The sequence below is a fragment of the Triturus cristatus genome, chromosome 3_2 (genome assembly GCF_964204655.1).
Source record: "Triturus cristatus chromosome 3_2, aTriCri1.1, whole genome shotgun sequence".
Taxonomy (NCBI): Eukaryota; Metazoa; Chordata; class Amphibia; order Caudata; family Salamandridae; genus Triturus; species Triturus cristatus.
The window spans coordinates 300,647,651-300,659,872 of record NC_140584.1 but is presented as its reverse complement, the minus strand read 5'-3'; the positions used below and the strand labels follow the sequence as shown (position 1 = coordinate 300,659,872).

Below are 12,222 nucleotides of genomic sequence, written 5' to 3'. Positions count from 1 at the left end.
TCCCCCTCCCCACACACACGCAAAGAAAGCCCTCCAGCCCAAGCACTTAAAGAAAGGTGTTGCCATGGGATTAAATCAAGGGCAGTGTGGAGCTGTCTTGGAAAAAATATACTAGAGGACAGGCACGCCCAGGTGTGTTGAAATAATGAAGTGCTACCAACCAAACGACTGCACTATGTCCATGGGGGAATACTTTTATCGACAAGCACACTAAACAAAAGTGTCACAGTACCTTACCGAAACTGTCGCATATTGATTAAAAGTAACCAAGGCGCCAGCCGTAATAGTACGGACACAACTGAAATATGGAGGCTTTTTAGTTTAAATAACTGATGTTAACTTCCGGGACGTTTCACTCTGTCTGTGGGAATACCCAGCTGTAGTTTTTGCTGCCCAAGACTCCCAGCAGCTGTTATTAGAGAGCTGTGTGTCCATTCCTCGGCGAGAGGCTGGGCGTAGACCAACAACACATGACTCCACCCGTGCATTAACACAACAACACCAGACTTCTGTCAGGAGCTGAGATTCCGACCTTATGGAGGGGTGGAAGGGTGTCCGAATCCGCGGCATGCTGCACTAGGGTTGTGTGAAGGGCAGGGTATGACTGGCACTAATCCTGGTAGGGGGGAGATAACAAATGAGAGAGAAAGATTAAACCAATTTCTGGGACAGTTTGGACAAGGCGGAACCGTAAGCCACGAGGATCACAAAGTGTAAAGTTAGGTGCTGGACAGTCAGGGCAGATTCCAGGTTACTAGAAAGCACCTATAGAGCCAGCTCGATTCTGCGGCGTTTTCCGCATAAATATGGATTACGCATTTGTCCCATAAGGCATCATCTCCAGCATAATCTGCAGATATTAATTACAACAAAAGTGTCTAGCTCAAACGGATCAGAAGTTACTAACCAGTGCCAGTCGTTAATCCGAATTAAAAACGACCAATAAAGTTTCCAGAACAAATAACGAAAAGCTTTTAGCAACGGGTAGCGGCTTAATGCGATTCGGCAAAATGGCAAGGGTTTTATTTTAAAGAAAAAAAAATGATGGCTGTGCGCCTGGAAATAAGTTGCTGTAACTCGCACGCTGAAAAGCGCCAGACACTCCTACATAAAAACGACTGTTGTGGCGGTAGCGGCTGCATCAGAATATCGTAGTTTACCCAGGTGTAGCAGCTTTGTCGATTAACTGGCGCGAGAGGCTGGCTCCGCGCGCACAGGTAGGCAAATTCGTCCAAACATTAAAGGGACCAAGGTGCGACGTCTCGTTACAAGGAAACGTGTTGAAACGGAAGCCTATTGTTACAGTCTGTTCAGAGAAAGTTTAATTTATTTCTCAAAGTTTCCTACATGCCATTTCTCCCGATAACAAGTTGTCGCCGTGAGAGTGAACGCGCATGGCGCACGTTCTGCTCAAATGCCGCGAGCGGGGACAGGAGATGTTCGTGCGCGTGCACATCGCCTGTCCGGGGGCGTGCCATCTCCTGTCTCCCTTCGCTGGCAAAACCGACGACTATAGGTCTCGCCATGGCGAGCAACACATGCGCTGCGTCGCTAGGTGAGACCTAAAAAGGGAAGGTTTGGGGCTTTCAAGTGGGTGTGCTTGCCAGGTCGACATGGCAGAAAAAACAGGGCGCAGACACTGCAGTGGCAGGTCTGAGACACCTTTGAAAGACTTCCTGTGTGGGTGGGATAATCAGTGCTGCAGGCCCCCTAGCAGCATTTGATGTACAGGCTTTGGGCACACACAGGGCACTGTACTAGGGACTTAGTACTAAATCAAATAAGCCAAACATGGACACACCAATCCATAAACCCAATTTACATGGAGAGCATGTGCACTTTAGCACTTAATAGCAGTGGTAAAGTGCCCAGAGGCCTAAATCCAACAAAAACAAGGTCAAAAGCACGAGACCAAAAAGCAAAATGCTTGAAAACGCAAAGTCTAACAGCGACACTGCCAGATTTCGAGCAGCTCTGTGCTCTAACATTTTCTAGTAAATATGCCCCATGGTGTCAAAGGCTGCTGACAGGTCAAGTAAAACCAGTATGGCTGTTCCTCCTTGACCAACTTGCCTAGGGATTGCCGCTGCCCGCGTCCCAAGCAATGGGACATCAGCAGGGCAGCATTCTAGTGGCCGCCCGTCGGAGCCTTCCCCCCCGTGCTGCCTCGCGCGCGAGGCCTACGCCCACTCGGGAAGAAACCCCCTATCGCGGGGAGCTGGAGGCGGACCGGGGGGCGGGGGGGGCGCGGCCTACTCCCTACTTAGCGGGCTCCCTCGCCCAGTTCCTCCTCTGTCTCCTGCGCGCTGCACCCAGCCTGGACACGCGTTCTCAGCCCGAACACGCGTTCGTTTCGTCGGTGCCGGGATCGGCCTCGCCCCCCCCACCTCCTCCTGTCGTCGTCGTGCCTTCCGTGAAGCTCTTACGCCGGTGAGTCTTGCTAACCTCTCCCACCCCGGCCCTGTCCCTGGGCATGACCAGGCGGACGGGGCCCTGTGGCCCGGATGGCCATGGGTGTGGGGGGCGCAAGCAGTGGCCCGTGTCCCTGCGGGCGATTGGGGGATGGCTTGGGTGCGAGGGCGTGATTGTGGGGGCAGAGCGAGGGTAGGGCCGTGGGGGGGACCGGTCGTGCGGGAGATGGCGAGTGTGCGCGCCGGGGCCAGACAAGAGCCTCCGGTGCCGTCGGGTGTGTCCTGCGGGGCTGTAGCTCTGGGTAGAGCGCATGCGGTGCATGCCGGTGGCCCCGGGTCCTATTCCCTGGTATCGCTTCGAGTGTGCGCGCCGGGGCCAGACAAGAGCCTCCGGCGCCGTCGGGTGTGTCCTGCGGGGCTGTAGCTCTGGGTAGAGCGCATGCGGTGCATGCCGGTGGCCCCGGGTCCTATTCCCTGGTATCGCTGCGTCGTGCACAGTGCTGCCCCCCCCCCCCCCGCATCGCTGTATCGTGGGGGAAATATTGGCGGGAATCGCAGGTTGTCGCTTTGCGCGCTGGGGGGATTGATTGTTGAGCGCGCGGGGTCAGAAAGGCATTGTGCTACTTTATTCAGGCGGCCCTGCCGAATACCGTTCCAGGGTTGCGCACTGCTCGGTGCTTTCCAGGCGTCGGTTCCCCCCCCCCCCCCCCTGCCCCGTCATCGCCCCCCCCCGTACCTGGGGGCTTTGGTTGTTGATTAGTGGCTCCACCAGGGTGACGAAGCGCAGGGAGTTCGCTCAAAAGAGCTTCGGGGGCGGTACTGCGGGGGACGGGGACACATCTGCGGGTAGGGGGGTGACGGGATCGGGCGCGAGTACCCGGGGCACCTTTGAGAGTGCGTGCCCTTGGCGGGAAGGAGCGGGGGAAAGGAGCTTCGGCCGGGAGCCTCCGCCCCTTCCTGGAGATCCGCCTCCCTCACCCGATCGGCGCGACCTTGGCGACCAGGTTCGAGTCGCGGCAATGGCGCTTAGCATCCTGCGATCCTGGGCAAATCGGTTGCGCGCTCTGAGTGTTGAGGGCGGCCTCCCCCCCCCCCCCCCCCCGGGTTACGAGGTGGTCCGTTGGCTGCGCTGCCTCCTCTAGTGAGAGGAACCGGGATCCGAGCGCAGAGGTTGCGTCCACTTCCCGTGAGGCTCGGTGTGAATCGAGGGCGCTCGGGGCGGGTTACGTGTCCACAAGGTTCGCCATGGAGGACCGGGCTGGCTCAGCGGGGGGGCCGCGGGGGATGCGATGGCATGGAGGTTCACGGTTTTGGCCCAGGGGCGCACTGTCACGAGGAGTCCCAGGAACACTGTCGGCATGCTTGCGAGGGCGATCAGTCAACTCTAACTTTACATATTGTTAAATACGGAATGACTCAGCGGCTCAAGCCATGCACCATGAAATAGAGATGCAGTGCTAATAACTCAATCCCTCATCGTTGCGAACCAAGTTTCATGGTGGCTGCCTGCACATTATCTAGTACCCTGTTTCCAGTAGGGATAATTGCTCTGTTTGTCGCTTCCCAGCTTTCACAAAACATGAAATCACTGTTTTAGGGTAGCATGAGTCAGGAAAGACTGCAGGCATTAATAGTAATATATCTGCCTTGACCCCCCCCCCCCCCCCCCCCCTGTTGTTTCTTGGGCGTTAGGCCAAGGCGCTAGGCCCGGGTCCACCCTCCTTTGCCGGAATTGTCTTCTAGAGGTGGGCCGCTGGGCGGCGGGTTGCGCCCGACAGGGTATAGCCGGCGCATTGGTGCATACGAAAGGGGTTCAGGTTCATTACTTCTCCATCGTCCGAGGCTGGTAGCGGCCGCATGCTGTGTTTACGCTGGATGCTTACCATTTGTACTAACCGCCGTTCCTTTTCCAATTACAGGTCGGTGAGGGAACGCCCGCGCGTGTAGGGCTAGGACCGAGGCAAAGGCGCTAAAAGGACGCACGTAGCTGTACTGTCGGAGCATCGCCATGGAGAACATCGGGACACCGGGTCCACTGTTCTCCCAGGACACGTCGGTCGAGGAGACTCAGGCGAGCGCACCTCAGGAAGGGGTCTGGGCGGACTTTATGGCTTTCGCCCGGGAGAAGGGCACGGCTTGGGCCCAAGGTTTTTTGGAGGGTCGCAGGGCAGAGGATTTGGGCGTTGTCGTGACCCCCCCCCCCCCCGAGGGCGCCCCAGGCCCGTCCGGGGCGGAGCCTTGGAGGTCCACCCGGGTACGCAAGCCCACATCAAAAGACATGCCGGAGGCCCAGCCGGCCAGGAAACGGCAGGCGACCGCACCGCGCTCCGGCCCCCCTGTGGTCGCACCAACACCGCTACACGATTCGGCCACAGGACTAACTGACTTGGCCCAGATGGGTAAAGCCATGGACCAGATGCTTGGCCTCATGGCTGTCTTTCAGAGCCGCCTCGATGCGCTGGCCGCACCACCAGCACCGGCCCCCCCACCGGCCCAGGCGCCCGTACTACAAGTTTGGGCTGGCCAGGGCTCAGCCACTGAACGGAGCATTGGTGAGCGAGGGGGAGTGTTGGGGTTGTTAACACAAGGGGAGGCCGGCCCTTCCACAAACATGGCTGCAAGCACCCCCCCGGTCGTCGCTGCGGCACCGCCCCCTCCGCCTGCACAGGCGGTTCCCATACCTCCCACCCCCGCTGCCGCGGAGCCTGCGCCTGTTGCACCCACGGCTGTGGCGGCGTCCGGAGGGGAGAGTGTAACCCAGGTCCCGAAGCCCCTAGTTACGCAGGCACCGCTGGCATCAGGCCGCTGCTCCCTGGCGTGGCTGGTGCCGCAGGCCGCGAAGGAGGGGATCTGGAGGAGGGAATATGTGGACATCCTAACATTATTGATGTATGGGTCAGCTGGGGCGGACACGAGGAAGATGGGCCGCAAGGAGGAGGAGAGGGTCAGGTACCAGCGGTGGCCGGACAAGACCATCGAAAACTGGACATCTGCGTTCAATATATTGGCAGCGGTCATAGTACAGAAATTCCCCGAGCAGAGTGAGGCCCTAATGCAGTACGCTAGCACCATACAAGAGGAGGCGAGGCTCTCGGGGGGGTTAGGGTGGTTCTACTATGACCAAGATTTCAGGAAAAGAATGGCCATATGCCCAGACTTGGGGTGGGACCAAAAAGAAATTCAGCTTTGGGTAGAACACATGTGCCGCCCCACCAGGGAGAAGAAGGACCAGGGATACACAGGGCAGGGTGAGGCAGTTGACAAAAGGAAGGACCACTCCCCCAAGCGCTCCTTTAGGCAGCCTTTTCGTGGTGGCAGGGGACGGGGCCAGCGGCAAGGCAGGAGATTCAATTCTGGGACGTGCCGCCTTTACAATGGGGGCATTTGCACCTGGGGTAGGTCATGTAAGTTCACACACAACTGCAGCAAGTGCGGCGCGCAGCACCCCGCTTCCTCCTGCTCCTCCAGCCAGAGCGCCCCACAGCCCACAGCAGCACCCAGGAATGACGCCCGTATCTGAGATCTCACCCGGGCCCACCCCCTCACCGCCAGCTCCCCGTCCTACCACACCAGGCATGCACCCCGCTTTCCAATGCTCACCACAGAGCGCCATGGCCCCTGTCAAAGGTCCTTCACCCATCATCCTGGGACACATCCTCCCACTCATTAGGAGGTATCCATTGCTCAGGGACAGACCGCTCCTGGCGGGGGGGTTTATCGATGGTTTCAGGATTCCCTACAATGGGCCGATGGAGTTCAGGGACGCTAAGAACCTTAAATCAGCTAGGGATCTGCCCGGGGTGGTGGACCTAAAGGTGGGGAAGGAGTTGTCAGCGGGTAGGATAGCGGGTCCTTTCAGCAGCCTGCCCCTGGACAACTTTCTAGTGTCCCCCCTTGGGGTGGTGCCGAAAAAGCAACCTGGCGCATACCGTTTGATCCACCACTTGTCCTATCCTGAAGGAAATTCGGTGAACCACTGGCTGGACGAGGGTCTGTGCTCTGTAGTGTACTGTTCCCTGGACATGGCTATTGACATGGTCAGGAGAGTGGGACAGGGGGCGTGGCTGGCGAAGGCGGACATTGAATCCGCGTTCCGCTTGCTGCCGGTTCATCCAGCTAGTCAACATCTGCTAGGCTTCAAGTGGGCAGGGCAGTTCTTTTATGATCGCTGCATGCCAATGGGCTGTGCCGTATCCTGCGCCTACTTCGAAGCCTTCAGCTCGTTCCTGCAGTGGGCCTTGGGGGAACTACACGGGATCACGCAGGTTACCCACTACCTGGATGACTTCCTATTTTTCGGCACGAGTGGGACGAATGAGTGTGCAGTGGGGCTGAGGCGGTTCGAGGAGCTGGCAGAATTCCTGGGTGTTCCCCTTGCCCCAGGTAAGACCGAGGGCCCTGCGCAGGTACTGACCTTCCTCGGAGTGGAGCTGGACACGGTAAAGGGCGAATCAAGGCTCCCCGCCGAGAAGGTACTGGGCTTGTTACAGGACATCCAGGCGCTGCTGGGCAAGGACAAAGCGACCCTGGGGGCTGTCCAGAGTTTGATTGGCAAGTTGAATTTTGCAGCGAGAGTGATTCCGGCTGGCAGAGTGTTTTCAAGGAGACTGGCAGGGGCCACGGCTAAGGTGACCCGGAAGCACCACTTTGTAAGATTGACCGCAGGTTTGAAGGCTGATCTTGCCATGTGGGCTGAATTTCTGAGGGACTTTAACGGGACGGTGATTTGGAGGGCCCCTTGGATAGCCAGCCAGGAGCTCTGCTTGTTTTCGGATGCGTCTGGCAGGGAAGGTTTTGGTGTGATTCTGGGGGACGAATGGTGCGCGATGCGATGGCCCAATGCTTGGCGTAAGAAGAAGGTGACGCAGAATGTGGCAGTGTTGGAGCTCTTCCCAATTGTGGTAGCACTACACCTCTGGCGGGCGACCCTGAGCAATAGGAAGGTTGTCTTCTGGTCGGACAACATGGCGGTTGTCCACGCCATCAACGGCCTGACTGCCTCTTGCCCGCTGGTCCTTAGCTTACTGAGGGAATTAGTCAGGGAGGGCCTGCGCAGCAATGTCGAGTGTAGGGCACGGCACATCGCGGGGGTGCGGAATGTGGCAGCTGACGCTCTTTCTCGCTTTCAGTGGCTCCGGTTCCGGGAGGCCTGGCCGCGGGCGAGGGCGGAGATGACACCATTCCCGGACCACCTTTGGCGCTTGCTTCAGTGGGAGAAAGACTGAGGAAGATGGGGGAGAGGTCCCTGGCGCCGGCGACACGGCGAAAATACCTCTCGCAGCTAGCAACTTTTCAAGCTGTGAGAGAGGCGCTGGGTGCATCCGCATTAGGGGCGGAAGATCAGGTGGAGGCCTTTGTGGTATGGGCCAGGGAGACCGGCAGATCACACTCTTGGGTCAGCGGTCACCTGGCGGCGGTGCGCCACGAAGCAAAGCTGGATGGTAGAGGCGACCCCGCGGGATCATCCAAGATCAGGGCGGCCCTGAAGGGCTGGGCCAGGGAGGAGGTCAGGCAACCGGACACTAGGGCACCCATTGAGTACAGAGACCTCCAACTCCTCTTAGATGTTTTGCCCCTGGTAACCTTCTCACCCTTTGAGGCCAGCTTGTTTTCCACAGCTTTCTGCCTGGCATTTTTTGGCGCTTTTAGGATCAGCGAGCTGGTGGCCAAATCCAAGGAAGACCTGTCCAATTGCGCCCTGGGGATTGCGGATGTGTCCCTCGACACAGTGCTAGAGCTACGTATCCGCAGATCTAAAACAGACCAAATGGGGAAGGGGAAGACAGTGGTGTTACAGACTCTGGGGGACAATAGGTATTGCCCAGTTCACTGGGTTAGGGAATACCTTGCTTTGCGTCCAGAATTCCCTGGTCCCTTTCTGATTCACGCGGACGGGTCCCCCCTCACCAAATTTCAGTTTGAGCGTTTACTGGGAGCTTCACTGGCGAGAGCCGGTCTAGCGGGGAGCGGTCGCAGGTTTTCCTCGCACTCCTTCAGGATTGGTGCTGCTACCACCGCGGCCAAGGCCGGCTTGGGCCCTGAGGGAGTAAAAGGGGTAGGCCGCTGGGTATCGGACTGTTTCAAGAAGTATGTCCGTCCGTAAGGCTGTGGCACAACCCGGAGCGTTGTTCCCGCTCCAAGTTTTTTGCTCTGTACATTGTCATGAACGCATCGTTTTGTGTGTGCAATAAAGATAAGCTTACTTAAGGCCGTTTCATCGCTTTATTGGCAGGTTCCCGGGTATGGATGGTAGGCCATTCCTACATCTCGAGGATGGAACGCTGGGCAGCCCACAGGAACTGGTCGCAGAACTTTGCCACTACACAGTTTGAGTGGTTGGGTTCCCCGGGCATGAAATGGAGTGAAGCTCGTGGCATGATTGAGCAGCGCCTGGCAGTTGCAGGGGTCCAGCCCAATGTTATCATCTTGCACTTGGGGGGTAATGACTTGGTTGCCAGGGGGAGGAGGGCTCTACTACTGTCAATGCAAGCTGACCTACAGGCCATCAGCCAAACCGTAGGGTCATGCGAGGTTTGGTGGTCTGAAATTGTCCCCCGCAGGGTTTGGAGAGGGGCTAGGTCCACGGCTGCGGTAGAACGGTCCCGTAGACGGCTTAATAGGTCCATGCAGAAATTCTTGGAGCGCAGGGGTATGGGCTTCGTCAGACATGCTTTGATCCAAGAAAAGGTGGAGGGGTATTATGAGACGGACGGGGTGCACCTGTCCAGGGTAGGCATGGACATGTTCCTCCTGGACGTGCTAGAGGCTTTGGCTGGCAAGGGACATCAGTAGCAATGGTTAGGAGAGGGGGGCTCTGGCAGCGACGGTAGCCTCTCCAGAGCTGTGGCGGAGTTACAGGGTGATCTGGATGCAGACTGGTACAGTAAGGGTACCTCTGCGACAGGCGGTACAGTAAGGGTATCCCTGTCCGGCACAGTAAGGGTGCCCGAGCCAAGGTCCAGGAGCCGAAGGGGGTTCTGGGAAGACCGCGACGGCGCCCCGTTAGTCCTTCGGGCGGTTGGGGGGCCTGACCAACCGGGGGTGGCCACAACACGCTCCGCCCCTGTCAGAGGGGGCGGGAGTAGGAGGCAGATCACGTGACCCAGTGGATGATCTGCAAATATTTATGTGCCACACTGCCAGGGCATCGACCCACCGTGTGTGCTGGCTCACCAGGCGGGCGGGCAGCAAGGGGCTGCCTGCCCTGGATCGCCCGTAAGATAACCCAATTTTATTATCATACTGTGTTGTATGAAATAAACCTGCAGCAGTTCTTCACCCACAAATAAAGTGTCAGTGTAATCTTTGGGTGATGTCTGTGTATGCGTGTTGACTGAAGCGGATGGCGGTGTGGTCACTATGCCGCTGCCCGCGTCCCAAGCAATGGGACATCAGCAGGGCAGCATTCTAGTGGCCGCCCGTCGGAGCCTTCCCCCCCGTGCTGCCTCGCGCGCGAGGCCTACGCCCACTCGGAAAGAAACCCCCTATCGCGGGGATCTGGAGGCGGACCGGGGGGCGGGGGGGGCGCGGCCTACTCCCTACTTAGCGGGCTTCCTCGCCCAGTTCCTCCTCTGTCTCCTGCGCGCTGCACCCAGCCTGGACACGCGTTCTCCCACCCTTTCCTCGTACCCCGCATGTCAGGCTCAGCGCGTTATTGGAATGTTTTAATTTTTCTGTTTTGCGTTGCAGGCGGAGTTACAGGGTGATCTGGATGCAGACTGGTACAGTAAGGGTACCTCTGCGACAGGCGGTACAGTAAGGGTATCCCTGTCCGGCACAGTAAGGGTGCCCGAGCCAAGGTCCAGGAGCCGAAGGGGGTTCTGGGAAGACCGCGACGGCGCCCCGTTAGTCCTTCGGGCGGTTGGGGGGCCTGACCAACCGGGGGTGGCCACAACACGCTCCGCCCCTGTCAGAGGGGGCGGGAGTAGGAGGCAGATCACGTGACCCAGTGGATGATCTGCAAATATTTATGTGCCACACTGCCAGGGCATCGACCCACCGTGTGTGCTGGCTCACCAGGCGGGCGGGCAGCAAGGGGCTGCCTGCCCTGGATCGCCCGTAAGATAACCCAATTTTATTATCATACTGTGTTGTATGAAATAAACCTGCAGCAGTTCTTCACCCACAAATAAAGTGTCAGTGTAATCTTTGGGTGATGTCTGTGTATGCGTGTTGACTGAAGCGGATGGCGGTGTGGTCACTAAGAATCTGCCATAGCAATAAGCCCCTATTCAGTGCTATAATTCTTCCCGAAACCGTTCTGCGAAGGCTCCATGAGCTCATGCTCAAGGAGGTATTTGGCAAGTTCTTGGTTTATATGTTTATTCAAGATTTTCACCAGAGAAGGCAACAGAGAAATCGGACGCAGATTTTTCAAGTCTGTGGGGTCTCCACTCGGCTTCTTCTTTAGAGGGATAACAACGGCCTCCAAATCTGAGGGTCTGTCCCGGTCTCCAGGACCTCGGAGTACATTTTTTACACAGATTAATGTAACTTGCGTTTCTGCATTTATGGCGTTTGCATTATAATTTATAATACAGTTACCTGTAGGAGAAATGTCACCAAAATAGTTATGAATTATCTTGTTCTTTTAATCACCTGTATGACTCAGCCCAGGATTACAGGTACCCGTGAATAAAGGCTGCTTACTTCGCAAACCACCCTCATCTGTACGGTGCCACCCCCCTTACACTCATGCCCACACACCAAACAAGCAAAGGCTCCCATGGACATCCACCGAGAGAGGCAGGCGCCTGGCAGACTAGCGCCCACTCCCAGCCTGCACACACTTCCTGCACCCACCTCAGAAATGAACCCGCTGCGTGACGTAGCCTGACTCGAGGCAGGACAGTCAGGAGAGAGGGGTCGTAGGCAGAGTGCTGAAGTCGGCAGAGGGACGGCGTGGATCCGGTCACAGCGGGCGAAGCAGTGGAAGTTGTGAGAGGCTGGGTGTACTGTTATGTGTGGTTCCTCCTCGCCAATGCCCCACCCGCCGGCGGCAGACGCGCACTCAGGATTCCCTCATTAATCTACCGCGCCCAGCAATAAGTTTCGTTTCTCCGCTGCTCACCGTCTGTTTCGTTTCACTTGGTCCGCTGGACCCTTGTTTACTCCTGTTCCTCTCGGACCTTCACCTATGAGGCCAGCAGGAGCAAGGCTAGTGCTAGACGCAAGAATGGTAAACCAGGGGTAGCAGCTGCCAGGCCCGGCTACCCCTCGCTGACATAGATGGTTAAGTGGTTGTTGTATTATGGGTCCTGATTAGGTTCGCTTTAGTTAGCTCTAGGCCACATTAGTTAGTTTTCTGTGAACGAGCTGTGCACATTCATGTTTTATTTTGCTTTCAAAAAAACTCAGCTGAATTTTAAATTCAGCTGCGAACCATGGGCTTATGTAATAAAATAATCACGTTTCACTAGCATCCCTGGGTCAGGATGTTCTGATGCTGCAACATTGCGCAGTGGCTCTGCTGATCCTCCGTTAACAGTCAATGTTATTTAAGTTCAAAAGCAGTTCATTGTTTCTCCTGGGTTTTTTCATTGATAAAATGTACAATTTCTTTTGTGCAACAAATTATGGGCACTGTTAGCCAATGAAAATAATGTACATGTTGGCTTTTTTTAAAAAAACTAGTAGCTGATTAGTTCACATTTTACTGCTGTTTTTATGAAACGTGGTGCTATGAAAATGGTGTGTTCTCTTTTTGTAGAACATTATAAAAAATATATTCTTTTGTGGAAGAGGCAGATTTTTGTCACTTTCCTAAAGTAATAAGTAGATAATTAGACCCTCAAGTTGCAAAATCCTACTT

General features: G+C 56.5%; 1 protein-coding gene across 1 annotated transcript in view; it reads right to left on the bottom strand.

The window, feature by feature from the left end:
• Positions 1-11,445, bottom strand: part of LOC146857207 (interferon alpha-inducible protein 27, mitochondrial-like) — a 69,579-nt gene extending 58,134 nt beyond the window's left edge. The window contains exon 1 of the mRNA XM_085647685.1: positions 11,214-11,445. The gene's annotated coding sequence lies outside the window, so the exon portion shown is untranslated. The remainder of the gene's footprint in view (positions 1-11,213) is intronic.
• Between the last annotated feature and the right edge of the window lie 777 nt (positions 11,446-12,222).